This window comes from Salmo salar, chromosome ssa01 (assembly GCF_905237065.1).
Source record: "Salmo salar chromosome ssa01, Ssal_v3.1, whole genome shotgun sequence".
NCBI classification, from domain to species: Eukaryota; Metazoa; Chordata; class Actinopteri; order Salmoniformes; family Salmonidae; genus Salmo; species Salmo salar.
Genome location: NC_059442.1, coordinates 47,676,538 through 47,692,127, shown reverse-complemented (window position 1 = coordinate 47,692,127; position 15,590 = coordinate 47,676,538). Strand labels below are relative to the sequence as shown.

The window sequence follows — 15,590 nt, the reverse complement described above, 5'->3', positions numbered from 1 at the left end:
CGTCTAACCTGTGCCAACACTAGTTTGTTGTCGTCTTTTATTATATCGGAAGTTATCCTGGGTGACCTACATTATGATTGGGAAATGCAGGCTTCAGACAATCTAAAATACATGTGTAATGATTTTAACCAACCCAGCTGGTGACTAAGCCTACATGGCCCAACCCTAAAGATCCTTCGCCCCCACCTACATGTACAGATAACCTTAACTAGTCTGTACCCCTGCACACTGACTCGGTACCGGTGCCCCCTTTATATTGCCTCGTTATTCTTAGTGTGTTACTTTTATTATTACTTTTTATTTTAGCCTACTTGGTAAATATTTTCTTCTTCTTGAACTGCACTGTTGATTAAGGGCTTGTAAGTAAGCATTTCACAGTAAAGTTTACACTTGTTGTATTCAGCACGTGGCAAAAAAGTTTGATTTGATTTGAAAGACAACTCTGATTGATCATATCTTAACGACTACACCAGGGAGATATGTTTCTACTGGTGTCTTCGCCCAAGACATGTGTGACCATTGACAATTTATTTGTGTTTGAAAATCTAAGCCTTGTGTCATCACAAAGAGGAACTAAAAACTTCAGTGAACAGGTTTTTTTACATTATCTTTATTTTAGTGACCTTGATTGTATTTCAGCTATCCCTGAACCTGACTTAGCTTTCAGCCTTTTTGAAGATGTCTTCAATACTATTGTGGATAATCATGCTCCTTTCAAAAAATGAAGGGTTAAAGGTAAATCGAATGCCTGGTACACTCCTGAATTATCAGAAGTCATTCATAAAAGAGATGATGCTTGGGTCAAGGCCAGGAACACAGGCTTAGTCCACGAATGGCAAGCTTTAAAGCAACTTAGGAAACATTATGTAAGACTAATCAGAAAGGCTAAATTTGATTATTATGTTATCTCTCTTTCGGATTGTAATGGGAACCCAGCTAAATTCTGGAAAATGTTCAAATCCCTGAAGGGTTCTACTTCCTCCTCTCTGCCACAACAAATTAATTCAGACACTAGTCTCATTACGGAAAAAAACACCATCACTTGTGCATTTAATCACCATTTTTATTTCAGCGGGCTATCTCTTTCAAATAACTTCTAAGGCTATTCACAATGATATTGGGCTGGATGCTGATAGGGGAAACTTGCTGAATGATCAGAGAAATTATAGTGAAAGCTTTTATTTTAGGCTATTTACAGAAAAAATAAGTCCTGGATGCTTTTCTAGCAATAGACAACAAGAAATCCACAGAGTCCGAGCAATTGGATCACAGTATTGGATTAAGTGTGCTGCGCCCATTATTGTTGGCTCTATAACCCACATTATTTATTTAACATTGTTATCAGGAAATATTCCAAAAGTATGGAAATCAGCTCTTGTGCTGCCATTCCATAAGGAGGTAGTGGTAATCTTAATAATTATCACCCTATTTCAAGGCTTCCTTGTCTAGCTAAGATTCTTGAATCCTTGGTAAATGTACAACTTTGCTCTTTTTTGTCTAATTAATGTATTTTGAATGTAAACCAATCAGGTTTTAGGCCTGGGCATACAGCAACCACTTTAGTTTTTAATGATCTTTTCAATGCTTTAAACACTAAGATTGAATGTGGTGCTTTGTTTGTGGATCTGTCAAAAGCTTTTGATACTGTTAATCATGCTATTTTATTGAATAAGTTGTCCTCAATACGCCTGAGTTCAGACAGGTCATCGTGATTGATGTGGTTAAGTCTGAATTTCATGATGTAAATAATGGTGTACCACAAGGGTTGATTTTGGGACCTATTCTCTTCACTATTTATATAAACACCATTGGTCAATCTGTTAAAAATGGTAAACTTAATCTATATGCGTATTATATTATTATGTATTCTATTGCCCCAACTGTTGATCTGGCCATGTCAAAACTACACTCAGAATGCAGGAATGTTTCAGAATAACTACATGTTCACTCATTAGATGGTTGGTTTTTATGAAGTTTGTTAAAATTAGGTGAAATCAAAAGTGATTTTTTATTCAACACATTTTAAATGATATCACTGCCAAAGTTTTGGCTTGGTGGCCCCAAAAATGATTTCCATGTATCAATACGTAGAGTAATTTAAGAAGCCGAATTAGGAATCACCCCCTTTTACCCTCAGAACAGCCTCAATTCATCAGGGCATGGACTCTACAAGGGTTAGAAAGCATTCCACAGGGATGCTGGCCCATGTTGACTCCAACAGTTGTGTTAAGTTGGCTTGATGCCGTTTAGGTGTTGGACCATTCTTGATACCCACAGGAAACTGTTGAGCATGAAAAACTCAGCAGCGTTGCAGTTCTTAACACTCAAACCGGTGTGCCTGGCACCTATTACCATACCCCGTTCAAAGGCACTTAAATATTTTGTCTTGCCCATTCACCTCTGAATGGAACACATACACAATCCATGTCTCAATTGTCTCAAGGCTTAAAAATCCTTCTTTAACATGTTTCATCTACACTGATTGAAGTGTATTTAACAAGTGACATCAATAAAGGATCATACCTGGATTTACCTGGTCAGTCTATGTCATGGAAAGAGCAGGTGTTGCTAATGTTTTGTATACTCAGTGTATATTGTAGCAGTGGCATCCTATTAGAAGACTTGGAAGCATGGCTTGTTGGGGGCGTGGCTTTTCATAGTGCTTTTTGGCCTCCCGTGAAATGGATTATCACACCAGTTAATGAGTTATGTTGTGTTTAATTTAAATTGTAATTAGATTTAATTGTGGAGACAAGCACCTTTTTGTGACAATATGATTTGGTCTACTTTTATATTTGCCATGCATTTTAATTAAAATATTTCTTACAGAATACATTTAAATGAATGTTGTAATATATTTTATTAAACATTTCCGAATACATTTTTAAATATATAGATAAATACATGTGGAAATATATTCTAAAATGTATTTCAGAATGTTTTTCAAATGCATTAATTACATTTTCCAATGCATTACATACACTATATATACAGTACAAGTCAAAAGTTTGGACACAACTACTCATTCCACGTTTTATCTTTATTTTTACTATTTTCTACATTGTAGAATAATACTGAAGACATCAACACTATGAAATAACACATATGGAATCAAGTAGTAACCAAAAAAGTGTTAAACAAATCAAAAGAAATGTTATATTTGAGATTCTTCAAAGTAGCCACCCTTTGCCTTGATGACAGCTTTGCACACGCTTGACATTGAAGGAGTTCTTGAAGGAGTTCCCACATATGCTGAGCACTTGTTGGCTGCTTTTTCTTCCCTCTGCGGTCTAACTCATCCCAAACCATCTCAATTGGTTTGAGGTTGGGTGATTGTGGAGACCAGGTCATCTGATGCAGCACTCCATCACTCTCCTTGGTCAAATAGCCCCTACACACCCTGGAGGTGTGTTTTGGTTCATTGTTCTGTTGGAAAAACATGGCATATCGCTACAGAATGCTGTGGTAGTCAAGGAAAGAAATTCCACATATGAACTTTTAACAAGGCACACTTTTTAATTGAAATGCATTCCAGGTGACTACCTTATGAAGCTGGTTGAGAGAATGCCAAAAGTGTGCAAAGCTGTTATCAAGGCAAAGGGTGGCTACTTTGAAGAATCTCAAATCTGAAATATATTTTGGTTTGTTCAAAAGTTTTTGGGTTACTACATGGTTCCATATGTGTTATTTCAATGTTTTGATGTCTTCACTATTATTCTACAATGTATAAAATAGCAAAAATAAAGAAAAAGTAGGTGTGTCCAACTTTTGACTCATACCGTATCTAAATCATGAGCAACACTAGAAAGTTGCTAAACCGCAATTGGTTGCTTTGCAAAACTGCATTAAAGGGAAGCGGTCACAGCCCACATTGTGTAAAATCCGCACAGTCGTCAGTTTATAAATGAGGCCTGCCAGTAAGAAGACTCCCAAAGAATTTTAGACATGATGAATCTACTGATGAACATCCATGGCTTACATTAACTGCCTCCCACAATGCGCTCAGGCAACTCCTCCTCATGCCTGGATATTGCAGTGTGACTTTTTCAAATGTTTTTTTCAGTTACAACCTCAGTCTGACCCATACGATGTCATCATCATTATCATTTCATCATCCTTTCCCACCACACCTTGTGGTTTTGGGCCATCAGTGTTGTGTTCAGTAAGGTGAAATGTTCAGAACGTTGCATATAAACATATAACTAATAAAGTTATGTAGAGACCTGAATATGGGCCTGGGTTCAAATAGTGTTTGTTTTCTTTCGGAAAAACATTTGGTTGCTCTTGATTGAGCTTGTCTGGAGCTATAGAAGAAACAGAATATCCCCAAAGGTGTAAACCCTGTTCGTCTGGCACTCCATGCAGGCTCAATCAAATATTTGAAAGAAAATACTATGTGAACCCAGGACTATTAGTCATATTCTTGTTAAAAGGTGAAACACAACACCACTACTGTAGAACACCAAATACTGCCTTATAATGACATTCAATCTAATTGACACAATGAAAAAACATGGTTTATGATTTCTATTGGGCCGTCGTGATCCCTTGTCAAACACGCATCCCGCCCCCGAGGCTCCGTGGCAGCATGTTTGACCTCTGATATATCCTACCCGTGATAGTTCAGCAGTAAAAAGAGCAGTCAGTCAGTTACGAGGATACTCAAGTCACGTCAATGCCGATCATAATCATTCACCTATGACTGTCCCGCAAAACTTGTCCCACAAAACTGCTTCAGCCAGGGACCTCCAACAAGCCCACTGGTTCATCCCTCTCTTTTGCCCACGGAGCAAAGGAGAAGAAAAACGAGGAATTATGACCGTTGGTCGGTTTGCCATCCCAGGGTCGAACGAACTGTCGGTTTTCCTGATTAAACAAACGTGCGCTAATCACCAACGCAGCGACGCTGCAAGACCAGAGCAGAGGACGTCAGTTGAAAAAACAAAGAGAAAAATACAGTGGTCCTCACAAGACAGGACGTGACTTCTCACAATGACCCCTCCGGCTCTAGAGAGTGTAGTTGCATGGTTTAAGCTATGACCCCTTCTGTACAATATCATACGAATTAGAGGACGTAGTATCATACGTCTTACCCGGACGTACAATAGCGTGCCAACTGGATAATGTAACATCATACATCTTGGAGGACGTGTAGTATTAAATGGGCTCACGAGTGGCGCAGTGGTCTAAGGCACTGCATCTCAGTGCAAGAGGCATCACTGCAGTCCCGGTTCAAATCCAGGCTGCGTCACATCCAGTCGTGATTGGGAGTCCCATAGGGCGGCGCACAATTGTCCCAGCGTTGGCCGGGGTAGGCCCTCATTGTAAATAATAATTTGTTCTTAACTGACTTGCCTAGTTAAATAAAGGTTAAATATGTCCTTCTCTGAGACCAGGTTGCTTGTTGCACTGTAACAACAAAGGAGAATTACAGGGAGAATTTACGTAGGTGGTTAGAAGTTTAGGGTTAATGCTAGTTGTCCGCGACTCGAACACACAACTTTTGGATTGGTAGGCGGTCGCAGTATACGCCCACCCATCCTCCCCGACCTACCTCCCTACTCTAATTTCTGTCTATAGCAACTACTAGACCATTAGCACATACACCATATATACAAAAGTAGCCTATTTCAGCCACACCCGTTGCTGACATTTTCAAGTTTTAATGTCACATGCACAAGCACAGTGAAATGCCTTTCTTGCAAACTCAAAACCCAACAATGCAATAATCAATAATAATGTACTACTAGAAAAAAGTACACAAGAAATAAAAATAAGAAATATAAAATATGAAATACACAAAGTACAGTGCATTCGGAAAGTATTCAGACCTCGTGACTTTTTCCACATTTTGTTACGTTACAGTCTTATTTTAAAATGTATTAAATACAAATGTTTCCTCATCATTCTACACACAATACCCCATAATGACAAAGCGAAAAACAGCTTTTTAGATTTTTTTGCAGATGTATAAAAAAAAAAAACGTATTTACATAAGTACCTTATTTTGCTATAAGACTCGAAATTGAGCTCGGGTGTGTCCTGTTACCATTGATCATCCTTCAGATGTTTCTACGACTTGATTGGAGTCCACCTGTGGTAAATTCAATTGATTGGACATGATTTGTAAAGGTACACACCTGTAAAGGCACACGTCTATATAAGGTCCCACAGTTGACAGTGCATGTCAGAGCAAAACCCAAGCCACTCACTACCGAGTTCCAAATTGCCTCTGAAAGCAACGTCAGCACAAGAACTGTTCATCAGTAGCTTCATTAAATGGGTTTCCATGGCCGAACAGCCGCACACAACCCCAAGATCACCATGCGCAATGCCAAGCATTGGGTGGACTGGTGTAAAGCTCGCCACCATTGGAGTACCTGCCCAAATGCATAGTAGCAAATGTCAAGTTTGATGGAGGAGAAATAATGGTCTTGGGCTGTTTTTCATGGTTTGCTCTAGGCCCCTTAGTTCCATTGAAGGGAAATCTTAACACTACAGCATACAATGACATTCTAGATGATTCTGTGCTTTCAACTTTGTGGCAACAGTTTGGGGAAGGCCCTTTCCTGTTTCAGCATGACAATGCACCCTTGCACAAAGCGAGATCCATACAGAAATGGTTTGTCGAGATCGGTGTGGAAGAACTTGACTGGCCTGTACAGAGCCCTGACCTCAACCCCATCGAACACCTTTGGGATGAATTGGAACGCAGACTGCAAGCCAGGCCAAATCGCCCAACGTCAGTGTTCGATCCCACTAATGCTCATATGGCTGAATGGAATTAAGTCCCCGCCGCAATGTTCCAACATCTAGTGGAAAGCCTTCCCAGATGAGTGAAGACTGTTATTGCAGAAAAGGGGGGACCAATTACATATTAATACCCATGATTTTGAAAGAGGTGTTCGATGAGCAGGTGTCCACATCCTTTTGGTCATGGAGTGTATAATATGTCTTGGAGGTGCTCAGAAATACTTATATTATGTTTCCTATGGCTCTGAGGCCAGGCTGAATGGGCACATGACTATCTTCTTTTTGGCTGATTTGCGTCAAGCATGGTGCCAGAAACCTTCCCCTTCTCTTTGAGGGGTTGTGTGTGTTTTTCAGCTGTTCAAATTAGGCTTTGGAGGGGTTTGTATACTGTGAGAAGGATACATATGGAGAAATACACCTACGCAGTGTCTTAATCTACACAGGAAGCCTGTCTGACCCTAGCGCGGCTGTAAGCAGTGTCTTAATCTACACAGGAAGCCTGTCCGACCCTAGCATGGCCGTAAGCAATCTGCTGGCTAGGGTCTTAGTAGTGATATGAATTGAATTGCTGTGTACCGTAGTTTAACTCTTTCTTTTTCTTTCTGTCCATCAGCGCCCTGGGAGGTTCCTCTGCACTACACATCCCAGCATTCCCTAGTGGAGTTTGCCTCATCGACTATGTACCTCAAGTCTGCCAGCTCCTCACCAACAAGGTATGATAGAATCTTTGGTGACTGTATTCATGTCCACTGATAATGTAAATAAATATTTGTGTCCAATCAACTCGAGTAGAGGTGGTGCTTAAATTAAGCCAATGCTAAGTGGAGGTGAAAGGCGTGACATTATATATTTAATAACAAATATATTTAGACTTTATTTAGATAAAGCAAAAAAAATGTATCTGGGTAGTGTTATTGATGAGATAAAACCATTTACCATCAATGTACTATGACTATGACTATCGATTATGTACCTCAAGTCTGCCAGCTCCTCACCAACAAGGTATGACAGAATCTTTGGTGACTGTATTCATGTCCACTGATAATGGAAATAAAATATTTGTGTCCAATCAACTCGAGTAGAGGTGGTGCTTAAATTAAGCCAATGCTAAGTGGAGGTGAAAGGCGTGACATTATATATTTAATAACAAATATATTTAGACTTTATTTAGATAAAGCAAAAAACTTTTATCTGGGTAGTGTTATTGATGAGATAAAACCATTTACCACCAAGACCCAAATACCATTTTTCGTTGTGTTGTAGCCTCAAGCCTCGGTAGGATAATTTTCATGTCCCTAAAAAAGTTCATCAATAAGGGAGATTTTTTTGAGCTGGGGACTGGGAGCGCAGCCTCGGGAGGCGGAAGCACAGATATTGTAGGCTACACTCTTGTAAAAAAAGGTGCTATCTAGAACGTGGGTTTGTATGCCCATGTGGGTAGATGGGAGACACAGGAATTGCAGTGCGTCAAACATCTTAAATAAAACCTATTTTCTATTTTAGTGTTTGGCAACACAAATGCTTGTTGACATGCGCGAGCAGTGTGGATAAAATGATTGACTAACATGCATGCGTTAATTTATTTTGCAATGCTCATGCATGCAACGTGGCCTGTTTGGTTTTCCTGTAAGCCAGTGGGAAGAAAAGAGCAGCACAACATGGTGAAGAGAGAGAGAGAAGGGAATAGGTCGATGTTACTCAATCAAATAGAAGCAGAAAGTACGTGTGTAAGCATCCAACTGCTTTTCTCCACAAAACAGGATGTCAATTATTCATTGAGTTTTTTGATGAATAGAAAATAAATAACATCTGCATATCGATAGACTTGGAGCATTATGCTCCCATGTGAATTGATTAGACAATGTTTAGACCACCAGGTCTTCATCAGGCTCCCATTGGACCGGATTATGTTAAATTGTATTGTGAAAGAAGAAAGTACTATCTTTTACCTGGCCAGACACAGACTAAATTGAACCAAAATCCAAACAGCACATGAGAATTTGTTGGATGAAATTCCATTCAGGGACAAGCATTCACAATGAAGCACACTAAAGGTGTGGGAGACATGAATCAGTGAATCAGTCAGACCTCAAAATGTAATAGCATGTTATTTTGGTCATTTTAGTCACCCATTCTTCCGTTGAACTCAGTATTTAGAGCACAACTGACATCTGTGTCACCTTTGCTGATGCGATGCTGAATATGTAATTCTTTTTTCATTCTTTTGGTTTATGAAACGTACTGTTTTTCAAAGACTCCAGTCACCCGTCATAGACTGTTCTCTCTGCTACCGCACCACGAGTGGTACCAGAGCGCCAAGTCTAGGACCAAAAGGCCCCTTAACAGCTTCTACTCCCAAGACATAAGACTGCTGAACAATTAATCAATGGCCACCGGACTACTTACATTGAACCTCCCCCTTTGTTTTTACACTGCTGCTACTCTCTGTTTATTATTTATGCATAGTCACTTTACCCCTACCTAAATGTACAAATGACCTTGACTAACCTGTACCCCCACACATTGACTCGGTGCCGGAACCCCCTGTATATAGTCTTGTTATTGTTATGTAATTTTCTTGTTTCTTTTTTCACTTCACTTTAGTTTATTTAGTCATTCTTAACTCTATTTATTGAACTGCATTGTTGGTTAAGGGCTTGTAAGTAAGCATTTCACGGTAAGGCGCAAGTGACAAATACAATTTGATTTGAGATGTGTGAGAGACACATTATTTTGACACATTATGAAAAGCAAAACTTCAGGGTGTGTGTATGTGTGTGAGAGAGAGAGAGAGAGAAATGAGGTGAATGAGGATTGTTACACATTACTACAGGAAACACTTCCGGACACATTGCATAATACCCTCCAGGGGCAGGTACACATGCCAGAAGCGGAGGCGGCATGTCCTGGGTGCGGGCACATTGAATACCTGCTGCATGATCTCACCTTTTTGTCGTCAGTTAGACTACCACATAGCCAATAGGAATGCTTGATTCCCCGTTGTCATGCCAGGGAGGGCGGGTGTGTTTAAGTTCAGTGATCCACAATTCCAAACACACACCCTGCTGTGACTAAATAAACACACTCTTTACAGACAGTGTGGCCTTGCTGCCTTTCAGAGAGCTGTGACTACCCCCCACTTGGTCCTACGTAAACAAAGACGAATAGACTTGAATAGGGGTGTCTGAATCACTGTGTGTAGTGTGTTTCCCAGCAGGAGGTGTGCGTGTGTGCGTGTGCGTGTGTGCGCGTGTGCGCGTGTGCGTGTGTGTGCGCGTGTGCGTGTGTGTGTGGCAGACTGAGAAAAATGCATGGTTAAGATTGGAATTGGAGGAAAACAAGCTAATGTCTTGTCTATGGTACAGGGCAACTTCCCCTTCTGTGCATGCTTATATACTTTACTAATGACAACTGATTTTTGACGCAGAATACCCATTGGTTGACTGGACTATGCTATTTTTGCGATTGAGAATTGGGGATTTCGGTCTGGGGCTGTAAGGTGGTTAGAGTGCAGTCACCGCAGTCTCTCTCACCTGCCCAGGACGGTCAATAGTCGACCAAACCTGGAGCGCGCCTGCTAGGCACACACACCAGCAACTGCAACTCAGAGCTATCAACACACTACAACAGTCTGGTTTGTGTGTGGTGGGTGGATGCGTGCGATTCATGCTTATTAGCGTCATTAAGGGGTCGTCAGGTTGGTGTCTGACCCCAAGTGTACACGCATTCTCTGATACGCTTTGAGTTTGACATCTCAGCGTTTCGATAAGCAAAAATCCATGTGTACCAACCAGGGTTAACTGGGGTGAATTTGAACTCAAGTCACTCAATTGATTAAGTGATTTAAATAGCTTTTTATTTTCACTTTATTTGGTTGGCTTTTCAGGATGCCAAACCAAAAAGTAACATTTTAATATTGTACAGTTCTGCTTCAGCTGGTATTTGCTGGTATCTGAGAATAACGTAGGTATTTCTCTCCCTCTCTCTTTCTCCCTCCCCTGTTCTCAGGTGCAGTATATCATTCAAGGCTACCGCAAGAGGAGAGAGTACATTGCTGCCTTTCTCAGTCACTTTGGAATGTGAGTCTGGTGTGCGTGCGCATGTAAGCGAGAATAGGGAGAAGGGCAAGGAAACATTTTTGGGAGCAAGCATATCTGTAACATTGTATTTGATTTTTATGGTGGGCACATTACAGTGTCTATGTAAGAAAGGTTTGCCAATGTGTGTGTGCTTTATGCAGGGGATGGTGGAGTATGATGCAGAGGGATTCACCAAGCTCACTCTTCTCCTCATGTGGGAAGACTTCTGTTTCCTTGTCCATGGTGAGTTACACACACACACACACACCTCTTTCTTTCAGTCTCACTATGTCTTCCTCCCCAAACTCTTTTTCTCCCTCTCTCTATCTTTCTCTCACCCCTCCTCCTCCAGTGGACCTTCCTCTGTACTTCCCACGGGACCAGCCCACCCTGACATTCCAGTCTGTGTACCACTTCACCAACAGTGGGCAGCTTTACTGGCAAGTGCAGAAGTCCTACCCTTACAGCCCGCGATGGGACGGCAACGAGATGGCCAAAAGAGCCAAGTAAGGCAAGACACTACTGGGTGAAGTTGCCCCTAGATGCTGATCTTGAATCAGTTTTGCCTTTTCCTCACTAATGGTTAGGATTGGGGGAGGGGAAGCTGATCTTAGATCTGTACCTTGGGGATACATCACCCGTAGCATACTGGACAACAATGACTATTTGAGCTACTATACCGTACAGTAATTACCCATAATACATGATGATAATGATTCAAATCTAAGTCATTTGTTTAAGTCATGTAATCCAATCGACTAGCACAAAACTAGAACCTGCTGCCATCTTTGGACCAGGTCTCCCTCGTAAAATAGATTTTATCTCAATTAAACTTATCTGGATTTATAATGGTAACATGAAAAGCAAAATAATCCCTGTCATACTAATAATCACTAACAGTACAGACATCAAATCACATTAATTGAAAACACATATCACTACTCACACTGGTGAAGATTTATATGGATTTTTTTGTAATAAGAATTATAGATGTATGGATCTCCCAAATTGTATTTACTTGACCTATTTTCTATTTAACAAGAACCCGTTGACCCTATTCGTGAATTAATGGCTTTATCTCTAGCTTTATCGTGTTTACTTAGCACAGCAAAGGAGTGCTTAACTGTAATAGTTGAGTTTTTGTCCTAAAGTTGATAGTTACATGGAACAGATGGAATTTTCTTTGTTTACATCGCTAGTCTCCAAGGAAAGTCAGTGTCTTATCTCTGTTTTGCTGACAAGTAGTTTTCAGTCTTAGTTTGGCACTGTGGAGGGCCCAAAATATGCAAACATTCCAAATGCCAGGGATTCCAACCTATCAGCTACTGGTTTATAACTGAGAAGAGTTTATATTCTCGGCTACCTGACCTGGAGTGAAACTCGCCCTTGAAAACACACACGCACACACTGTTTGGTGATGTTGACAGCTCTAAGTTATTGTACCTTGTCATTCCATTGCATTTTTTGTCTTGGTTTTTCTTTTAGTTTTACTTGCTTGCTTGCTCTTCACAATTTGTCATTTTCTATTATGAAGATTGAACATTGAGATAATCAGGAGTAGCCGTCGGTCTCTCTGTCTTGATTTCACAGTGGTAAATTGTTGAGATGTTTTGTGTTTAGATTATACTCTCAGCATGTCAGGAGAGAACATTCTACTGCTGAAAGAACAAACTGGTGCTGTGCTTTTATGGTCAGATAAGAACTGTAGTACTCCCAGTAAATCTGTGTCTCTCTAAATTACTTTTAATTGGTATCTTTCTTTCTTTCTCTCTCTCACTCCACAGAGCATATTTCAAGAGCTTCATTCCTCAATTTCAGGAAGGTGACTTTGCCACTGTGAAACTCTAGGAGTGTAGTGTGTGTGAATGCGCTGCACATAAGTGACAATGTACGCTGTACAGGGACTCTCTGTAACTCCATGTTGAGACATGTGTTTTATGCTTTTCCCTGAATTGTCTGTGTTTCCATTTTATTTCGTTGTTTTTTCAGCTTTCTTAAAAATTACAGAGAGGAAATGCTGTTGCTAAAATGGTTAGGGTCAGTAGTTCAGAACCACTTGGTCTGTCAATAGACTGATGTTGGGCTTGCCCAGCCAAGGTGCTACAACCTCAAACAAGGCATCACTTCTGATCTTCTGATTGGTTGTGAGAAAACTGGAAAAGGGCCCTGAACTCTTTAACTAGAGCTTGATGTGATACGGTCATCTTCTGGAAAAACCTTCAGTGGTTCATCTTGATTCATATAATACATTCTTACTAGAGTGGTACCATTACTTTATCATTCTACAGTTGTCTTAATCTTTGCCTTGAAAGTATTCCTCAGTACAATGAACATTGGAGAGAATACTGTATGTTCCATTTTTCATTTGTAAAGACCTGTGATCATATTTTATTCACTTACTCCATGAACGTATGTTACTAAATGTTTTCTGTTATATTTTCATTTCACCACCATCTCAATCACTCCTATTCCCAACAAACCCTGAAATCCTGTACTGTCTGTAAATACATTCTTTATTGTTTCATTATTATTGCTTGTCACTAAGCCACTGATGCACTGTGATTAAATTATGGCCTGTGCTAAATGTAGCTGTGTTTGAAAGAAAGGGAGAGAGAAACAGGGAATGAGGGATGGATGGTGTGTGAGAGAGAGTGAGACTAACAGGGAGAGTAGGGAGGGAGGGATGGTCTGTGTGAGGGAGGAAGGGTGAAAGAGAGAGTGGGAGTGTGTGTGCATGCTTGTTTTCATCATTAAATCTTAGGGGGTCATTGTTAGGGGTCTTTCCTGGCCCGGGGGCCAGCCCTTTGCTATATTTATTGTTGGTAATGCAGCAACTGTCAAGTCTAATTGGGAACTATACGGTGAATGTATCTGAGGCATTTAATAGCATTAAGTCTATTAATAAAAAAATATTAAAAGCATTATTTTAATTTTTGTCTTTTTTTGCGGCGTTCCATGTTTCGCGCGGTAACCTTTGCCGACCTGCTTTCAAATCGTCTCTCTCATCAGCCCGGGGACAAACTGCTATCTTTATTTTGAGAAGTGGAAGGAGGGTGTGCAGAGGAAGGACAGAGGATATGGGGTAACAGCCTCTCTAACGAAGGCTTCTCGATTGCAGTCTTTATTTAAGTTTTTTTATTCACTTCACGTTCAAAATTAATTTTGTTTTACTTTAATAGATTTTGGCTTAGCAAATCCTCTTGATCGTAATTTTTTTTTATCAGCTTTAAATATATTTAAAAATAAGGTATTTTTATTATTCAATACATGAATATAAATTGGAGTGAGCTGTGAGGAATCTACAGACGCTAACATTGTCGACGATTCATAGAAATCGGTTTTAAGTTTGAAGGTGAAACACTTTGAAGTAAACCTTATAAGTTGCTCGTAAGCAACTCTTTCAATTTAAACTAAGGCACAGGTGTCATATCACGTAGTCCACATGGAACTCGCCTCTCTCACTCACTTTAAACCTCTTAATAGTGATATGGTCTTCGTAATGATCTTACCAAGGTTGCTGCTCAAGGTACCTTTTGAAGCTGTGTTTCTCACTCCCTGACTCACGGCACAGAGGTCTCCTGCCTGCCAACTCTGTTGCTAATACTCCAAATCCACTAATCCAGCCTTATTTAGGAGATTGCAATGGCAGTCGGCCGGAATCATTAAAGGTAGGAATAATTACCCGGGGATCTCTGGAGAGAGATGATTAAAATGACGCTCGGCATCTCTTTACTGCTGAAAACCAGTTTAACCTTTGCTGAACCGTGGAATGGTTTTGCTAATGATTGTCGGCCATTTTGGTTTTGGAGAAGTGGTTTGGTGCACAGTTAATCAAGCCACAACCTCTTTGCCTGATTGTAGTAAATGTTTATGTTCTTTGATTACTTAATCGTATATTTCAATAGGGCCCAGTCAGGGTTGGCCTTTGTGGCCCCTGCAGGTTGTTAATGCTGAGGGCTCTCAACCAAAGCTGAAACCTCACCTACCTCACACTATTTCTCCTTCCTCGAGCTCCTGGCATGTTTTGCTCAGCAGGTGTTTCCAACTCAACTCAAGGGAGTTGGCTAGCTAGCAGTAGCGCAGTGCGTGGGTAAAATCACCGGGGAAGCCAATCCAGAAATAAAAGCCATATTACAACCTACTGTATGTGTTGTGATAATTGAGTTGTTTGCTCTGTAACCTGTTCGTTCATATGCCTTAACACCGTGATATACAGGCCTAAGGCCGAGACAATAAGAATAAATTCAACCACACATTTCTTTCATTAGAAAATCGGACGGCAACATCTGTGTGGTGAAGTCCACAAACATGTTGCATGTAATAAACAGTTACATGACCTACAGCATGGTCAAGCGAGGTAATGTTTCCGACATTTTCAGACCACTAAACAACTATTAATTTAGAACCACAGAGCGTTACCTCAAGTCACAAAGAGAACAGGAGCTGACCCCACTATTCCAGCACCATTTCAACTTCAACATTTCAACATCATCTAATCACCTGTGCTTAATCTAATACAGTGACAACTAAAATACACCAAAAACGATTTAGTCCAATCAACGTAAGCTAAATATGATGTGGGTGTCCATGGTACGATTTCTGTGTGTGTGTGTGCGTGCAAGTAGAAAAAACATGTTGACTCACCCAACTTGTAAAGAAATGCCAATGCCATCCTCCTCTTTCATGTTGCCTAAACAGCAGTACATACTTTTAGTTTTTGTTGTACTAGGTTACAAGGCTAAAATACTTGCTCGCTAG

The 15,590-nt window shown here is 40.3% G+C and overlaps 1 pseudogene; it reads left to right on the top strand.

The window, feature by feature from the left end:
- Positions 1-13,770, top strand: part of LOC106602899 (BRISC and BRCA1-A complex member 2-like) — a 187,559-nt pseudogene extending 173,789 nt beyond the window's left edge.
- The last annotated feature ends 1,820 nt before the right edge of the window (positions 13,771-15,590 follow it).